Source organism: Lycium barbarum, chromosome 3, assembly GCF_019175385.1.
Source record: "Lycium barbarum isolate Lr01 chromosome 3, ASM1917538v2, whole genome shotgun sequence".
NCBI lineage: Eukaryota > Viridiplantae > Streptophyta > Magnoliopsida > Solanales > Solanaceae > Lycium > Lycium barbarum.
This window is the reverse complement of record NC_083339.1, coordinates 18,887,236-18,895,740: the sequence shown is the minus strand read 5'-3', so window position 1 is coordinate 18,895,740 and position 8,505 is coordinate 18,887,236.

The window sequence follows — 8,505 nt, the reverse complement described above, 5'->3', positions numbered from 1 at the left end:
CAAACAAATCCTTGTGTGATCACAATCGAACTGTCTGAAGTCTAGGGTACTGAAAATAAGGGCATGCCTATGGTATTTGCATGCTTAGTTAGAGAATTTCTCTGTGAGTGTGAGTGTTTCTCTTCTCCTTAATCGTTTGTCCCATTCTGTGTGTACATATGTGTTAGGACATTCTTTGGCCTTTGTGAGGGCATGAGAATTTGTTGAGTGACTGGTTTCCCGTAAATCTTGGTTCATGTGTGCTATGGTTTCTGTGACAACTAGATGTCATTAATTAAAGCCTCATTGTTAGTTGCAACAAGTCCTTGATTGGTTTTGTCTTTCTTGGGGGAAGAGTCATTGTGATACACATGACATGCCGGTAGTTCATTGCCACAACCACTGTAGTCAGTTTTACTCTGTGATATCGAGATATTTGTAGACTAAGTCTGTTACTTGACTTGCTGAAGGACAAATAAAGACTTTAAGTTGGGGGTGTTGATGTGCCGTGAAATTATGACCTATCTAATGCTTTTTAACTAAGTTTTACTTGTTTTCGAGTAAGTTTGTGTTAGTTTGATGTGTTTTGTGTGTTGTGCAGGTATTTCGAAGTTAGAATTCTTCGGTAAGTGAAAACAAGAAAATCAAGTGTTCTGTATTGGTGTGCACTAATGTCGACGGTTCGTTGTTTTGGTCGTAGAATTTCAAGGAGAGTTCCTGCGGCTAAGGATGATCGACAACATGCAGAGCTGGAAGATTGATGAGCCGTCAACATGTTCGACGGTCCGTCGAGTTGCCTCGTCAACATATATCCTGCAAAGTGTAAAGTGTCATCAGACCGTCAAGTTGTACCGTCGACATGATCGACGGTCGTCGAAGTGCAAAGACGATTGAAGTCTTGCAAAGTGAAATTCTATCATCAGATCGTCGTTATGCACGTCAACATGTCAAGGACCGTAGAAGCACAAAGACAACCCGTCAAGTTGCAAACCCACCTGGAATAGGATTGGGATTAATTATTTCGAGTTTAACTTGTATAATACCTGTTTAGGTTTTATTTTTTTAGACATCTGGAGTTTTAGACTTGTAGTAATTACTTTTGGGTTTTTAGTACAATTGAAGATTTTCCAGACAATTACCTTCGTTTCTTTTCAAGTTTTATTTGTAAGTTCAGTATAAAATTCAATTATGCAATCTTCAATCTTTTATTATTTTCTTGTTGCCATGAGTAGCTAAACACCTTTACCAAGGTTGTGAACCCAAGGATGGGTGTCTTGCGATTGGGATTGTGATTGATATACGCATAATGGATTGCTAGGGTTTATTTGTTCTTCGTTTTCATCATATAATTAGTTGTTGCAAGCTTTAACTAACACCATAAACTTTAGTTTATTTGGGAAAATAACTAAGGGTTGGTAAGAACAAATAATAAGAACCTTGTTCAATAAATTCACTTAGGAATAAGAGGACTTTACTTGGCATAATTAACCGTTCTTCATATATACTTTCTTATCTTTGGAAAAAGCATAGAAAGAAATAATCTTTTCTTATTGGGAAATAGTCTATATTCACATAGAGGTTAAGTGCATCCATACAAACGATCCATTAGAAGTATATCAAGATCGATACCCGTGATCATACACTTTATCTGACGGGGACACAACCTTGGTTCTTTTTAATCATATATTTACAACTCCAAATTTCTAGTCACTTTAAATTAGTCCACAAACCAAATCTCCTATACAACCCTTTTTCTGGAATACACCAGGACCGCAAGATTAGTATAATACTTATTTAGTAAACTTTTCACACCATATTCTCTGTGGGATTCGACCCCAACCTTGTTGGGTTACTGTATTTGATATCGTCCGCTTTACACTATTAAAAGGTGTAATTTGAGCGTATCACTAGGCCAGTAGTTTTATCTTCTATTTCATCATCTGATGTAACTAGTAGGCTATGACACATAATATTAGGCCATCTGTCCTTATCCAATATGGAGAATATCAATGAAATTCGAATTCCCTTTTGCTCTAAGTTTGATGTTCCTTGTGATGTTTGTCCCTTGGCAAAACAAACCAAACTGCCTTTTTCTACTAGTAATACTATATCTAAAGAACTTTTTGATTTGATACATATAGACACATGGGGACCATATAAATCACCTACATATGATAGATTTAAGTACTTCCTTAATGTAGGAGATGACTACGGCAAGTGCACCTGGACTTTTCTATTGTAAACTTAGAGTAATCCTTTTCCCATTCTCAAGTAATTCATTTTCATGAGAGAAAGGCAGTTTGACAAGAAATTAAGAAAAATCAAATCAAATAATACTTGGAAATTGGGGTCTAGTCATGAGTCTTCTGAATTCTTAAAATCAAAAGGAATTGTTCATGAAACCTCTTGGGTAGAAACACCACAACAAAATGGCATAGTTGAAAGAAAACATAGATGTAACGACCCGTCTGGTTGCTAGCGTGATTTTCCCTTTCTTGATCCGTTTCCCGTGCCTTAGTAGTACTCCCTTGTGTTTTGTGAGAAACCTTGACTTTGAGTAAGGACCTTTGACTGAGTGTTGACTTTTGGGTAAATGAACCCTTTTCTAATTTCGGTTGATTCCAAGAGGTTCGTAGGATCATTTAGAATATGATGATGGGATTGGTTCGGTTCGCAATGAATTTGGATGAATTTTGGGACTTTAGTTGCAAATTTATTTATTTGCATATTTTGTTTTGTGTAATTTGGGTTCCGTATGATAGTTGAGTTTTGAGATTGAATTGGTGAAACCAAAACACTGTTTCTGGAGTCTGATTTGCTGGTGTTAGCTGCAGCGGCATCGCTGGGGCAGTGATGGTGCTGCTGGATCGGCGAAGTATATTTCGTGACAGGACCACTAGAGTCGTCTGATGGGCCGCTAGAACTATACCACTGGAGCGATGTCGCGACCGCTGGGGCGGTACCATTGTATCAGATAGATTTTATTTTATTAAACCTTTAGACATTCTCATAACTCCTAAACTCATTGAGAGCACTTTTGGAGGCGACTTGGAGCTCGGATAGGTCATTTTCTTCCTAAAGTAAGTGTTTTAACCTCATCTCTTCCCAGTATGATTTTCTAAACATGATTCTAACCTTGTATTAACTAGAATCAAAGAGAGTTTTCATGAGTTTTGAGTGAAGAAGGGTTAAAAACGAAATTAATTATTAGATGATGTTTAATGATGAAATTTTTGTTGTTTATGATCGATTATCATGTGTCTAAGCTTATTAATCAATAACCCATGTTTATTACGTTGAAATTCTTGAATCAAAACTAGGGTTCTTAGACCCAAATTGGGGGTTTTTCATATAAAGATGATTTTGATGATTAGTTGAACAGTCCTTTGATTATAATAATGGGTTTGGCTAATTTGATATTGAATTTTGTATTTTGATAATAAAATTCCTGTTTTGCCCTTGAGATCCTTTTTTCTTAAATTAAAGGTCGGGTTTTGACCCAAATAGAAAGTAGCCAATATGGTTATCGTTCTTCTTGTATTCTTACATAGATTCTATATTTTATTAGAGTTTTATTGTGTCGAGACCCATCATGAGGGCAAGGATATTGCTCGTGGTTCGTGATTGTTGTTCTGCGTTCGAGGTAGGTTGAGGCTTACTTGAGTAGACTTCGATTAGAATTTCTTATGTAAATATTGGTTAAGTGTTAGAGTATTTTGTAGACCTTCGGGTATGAAGTTATGGATGGAAATTAGGATTGGTATTGCTTGTGACTTATTTGATCGGGCTCGTGGCCTGTAGCATTCATAGGACTTATGTGATTATGTGTTATGGATTGGTGGTTTATTTGTAACTTGGAAGTCAATTGGAAGTGGATTGGAGGATTATCTATATATTGATTGATTGGGATGTGAGTCTTGTGATATGTCCTTGGGTAACATTTGATTGTGATACATTTCTATCTACTGTTGAACTATGACTTGTTCATATTGTTGTTTATTATGATTATTGAATTGTGTTGCTTCCTTATTGCGTGAATTTTCATTCATACTATCATATTTTTATATTGCTGGAAGTTGATTGAAATGAGAAAGGAAGGCAACAAACTATGAAATAATGTTGAGATACGCGTCCATAACCATGATACATTCGGAATGGTTCTCTTCAACATTATACTGAGGATAGGTTGTATGATACAGGATGATAATGCTTGGAATTTCGGGGTCCCCTATGGGTTGTGCTAAATGGTGGTATCGAGGGTTCTACTCCTTAGTACATGAGTATCACCGCTTTGCATTTGCATTACGTTGCTTTTCATCACATTTACATTACTTATGAGATTGTTGACTGTTGATTGTGTATTTGTGGACTTATTAATTATTGAATACTTGTGATTGAATGCTTACTGGATACTTGAGGTTTATTGAGTGTTGATTGGGTTTACTTGTGTTATCTCTAGGCTGATTATTTGTTATGTCTACTTGATTCTCTTCCCCCCTTATTTGCATATGCAGTTCTAATCGTATCGGCCGATGATTCCTACTCATTACCGACATGGTGTACTGACCCTACTTTTTGTACTTTTTTATTTTAGTGAGACATCCGAGCCTCATGACACCTAGACGAGGAGTTGATCTGTAGCCATACATGGTGAACATTAGGGTTCGAGTTCAGGATGGCTACTCTGGACTTATGTTCTCATATTTTCACTCTTGAGACATTTTATTGGATATTAAGACTTGTATTTCAGACTATTTATTCTATCACCTTTGTAGTGCTCTTGTACCGATAGACCATAGATTATAGGTTGCATTTCTGTATTTGGAGTTTATTTATGATTTAGACTTCATATTTATCTATTATGTTTAATTTTCTTATATTTATGATTGGTCGGGTAATCGATTGTGGATGGGTTCGCCTATTTAGTTTGGTTTAGTAGGTGCCGTGCATTCCATGAATTTGGGGCATGGCAAGTTGGTATCAGAGCATATATTACCCGGTATAAGTGTACAAAAGCAAGCCTAGTAGAGTCTTGCGGATCGGTATGAAGAGTTCAGTACTTATCTGTAAGACGCTTTAAGACTTTAGGAAACTTCACTTTATTTTTTCCTTCATGCTACTTCATTCAAATTGGTATCTAGTTTTTATGAATTGGTATCTGACACTTTGTATTCTCTCACAGCTGGTGAGGACTCGTGCGTCTATAGCTACAGGTATCGAGCCAGAGCTCGCTGCTGGGTGAGGTACGCAGGGTAGACCAACTACTCGAGGTCGAGGTCGTAGAGTTGCTAGAGGAGCGGCACTAGTTAGGGGCGTAGATCCCGTTGTTGGTCAGGGCGAGCTAGGTCTCCTACTCCTGAGCCCCGTTGTGAGGACCCAGTTGACGAGTAGCCTAGGGTTTGTGTCATGACCCAGCTAGGGGCCACGACGGGTACCCACGGCTAGCCACCGAGCACCACTCGTTCTACTACTCATCTTACTCATTTAATGCCTTTTTTATCACATTTTATACTGAAGCATAGGAAATATCATATTTCATATGAAAACATAAAATACTTTTATATACATAAGCCTTTAGGCTATCAAAATGATATATACATAGAAGTAATCTTGTGAGACCATCTAACGCACACTGCGCATCTATGAGCCTCTACTGGAGTGCTAAACATAAGGACAGGACAGGACCCCGTCATGCCCAAAAATATTTATACATGGCTATATACACAAAAGAACAATCAAGCACCTCCGGGACAAAGGAGTGCTTTCAATCAGCTGACAACTACTACGGATCTGGATCAGGCTCTCCCCCTTGTCTACCTGTGAGCATGAACAGAGCACCCAAAGAAACGGATGTCAGTACGAGCATTGTACTGAGTATGAGAGGCATAAACAATGAAATAAGACAGTGATATAAAGAAGACATCAATATGGAGCATCTGGATCTGACTGTCAAGTATAAGAAAATTATCCATGTTGTCTTACTCATGCTCATCATCATATCATATATGCCTAATGTATAAACTGTCCGTCCATATCGGATCGGTGTGATAATCATAACATTAGCCTGCGTCCAGGCCTCCCGCGTTCGCGGTATCATCTCATGCCGCCCACTAATGGTGTCTGCCCATGCCATTTGGCCATGGTGTGTATAGCTGCCCGCCTTGGCGGTGACTGCTCGGCCAAATAGGCGCGGTGTAATAATAATATCATCATATGCTCATCATGATATGCTTATCTTATCATAGTACATGCATAAGGCTCAAGATTACTATACTTTATCGAGGTGACGTAAGGTCGTGATCCCCCGATTTCATTATGGAACAATCATCAACATCCTGCCTCACCTTGAAGGAATCAGCATATAAGGTGAGTGTAAGCAATGAATAGCATCATGAACATTATAGGATCATCACGTCATGCATATTAGAATTTCTATACTTTAACTCATTACCTTGTGTAGCTAATTATGTACATAGGCTTTTATAGGAACTCATGAAGAGGAAAGAAAATCATGTTACAAGATTCATACCATTAGAAAGAAATGACTAGCTGATGTGGTGTGATTTTATGCCACAATCGACGCTTTTTGGCTATAAGTTTTACTTGTTTTTAAGCAAGTCTATGTGATTTTACGTGGTTTTTATTATGTTTCAGGTAATACGAGGTCCCTAGAGCCTAAGTGTGAAAAAACAAGCGAAAAAGAGTGATCACTGAACGCAACTGGAGATTCTGGAAAATTTTGGAAAACAATGCTCTGCGCGTTCGCGCAGTAAGGTCACGCGTCCGCGCCCACGCGCGTGAGTGACCCTACGCGTTCGCGCCACTTGCTAACGCGTTCACGCTGAAGTAACAGAGGGATGCTGACGTCATCGTGACGCGTTCGCGCATCCATATGGCGCGTTCGCGCTGAAGGAATTTCGGCCCAGTCCGAACAGAACCTGGATTTTGACGATTTTTTCTATTCCAGTTCTTTTAACAACCCAATTGAGGGTATTGTAAAATCATCTTTTGCATAAAACACAAGTTTGGAGGCTAGGGTTCCTACATAAATATTCTTTCTTTTATTTAATCCTTGTTTATGGGAATTTCTTGGTGACAATTAAGATTGATACTCTTGTTGTGCTTATTTATTCATCGACATTATTTATATTCAAGTAAGTTCTTGTTATTTTAATTTTTCTTTTTCATCAACGTTTCTCAAGGGAATAGCTAACCCTAGGACTCACCCATTTATTTTGTTTGAAACTCGGAAGAGGAAAAACGGGATTGGGATAGAATAATTAACATGAATTTGGGGCGTTAACCCTCATCTAATGGAAATTGACCTAGGAATAGGCGATACCACTTGTAGCCATATTCGGGTGTTCTTAATGCTCCTAATTTCTTGAGGGATCTTCAATTGGGTAGTCTAGTTAATCTTCGGGAGAAGTTAATTTAGAGTCATTATCCGAGGCTAAATAACATAAACTTGCTATTATTTATAATTCGTGAAATATATTGGATCGTTATCTGAGAAGTAGTTTCCTTTATTCCATTCATGTTGCCATTGATCAATTTATTTGCTTTTTAGATTAGAATTTATATTTTCGTATTTTGTCAAAACCTTGTCAAAAACCACCATTGATGCGTTCAGTCTAGCTATTGTTAGTGATAATTCCTAATCTGCTTAAATTTCCTACATATTATTTTCTGTGGGATTCGACCCTAACCTTGTTGGGTTATTATATTTGACAACATCCGCGTTATGCCATTAAAAGGTGTAATTTGAGCGTATCAAATTTTGGCGCCGTTGCCGGGGAAAAATTGGCGTATTTCGACTTGTCTAGGAAATAAGCTAACTTGCTTTGAACCGAACCTGTGAATATTTGTATAGTTGTTTTCTGTGTTTTATTTTTAAAAAAAAATGCCATCTTTCCATGAAAACTTGTTTAGTAGTGATTTTTATTGTGAGCATGGCCAAATTGGTGAGTTCAAACTCATGATGGAGTGCCTGCTAGGTGAGGGTAATGAAAATCAAAAAGCCTTGGAAGAATACTTGGAAACTAGTCTCCAACTTGGTTTGATGACAGACGAAGAAAATCCTTCATGGGCAAATCATTATGAACTCTCCAATGCTCAAGATGAAAGGGTAAATCATGAAGATGAGTTTATTGGGAATGCCAAAGAAAAAAATGAATTGGGGTCAACCATTGTTCTGAAAAATATGGTTGGTGTTGACTCCAATCTGGGGGAAAAAGAGGATGTCATAATTCAAGAAGTTCAAGAGTCTTATATTTTGCAATTTGAAAATTCAAGAAGGAAAAACGACATTCTTCACTTGAAAGCCAAGAAGTGTAAGATGAAAAATATTATGCTTGGCTTGTTCATCTACTTACCAGCCCCCGCTGCTCGTGGTCACAAACTTGAATCCAAGTTGGGTGCCCAATTCATAAGCTCCAAATGGCGAGAAAAGCGGTAAAATTGGTAAACGTCGTGCCGCGACATTAAATCAGGCGCTTGGTGGGAGGCAACCCATCATTTATACAT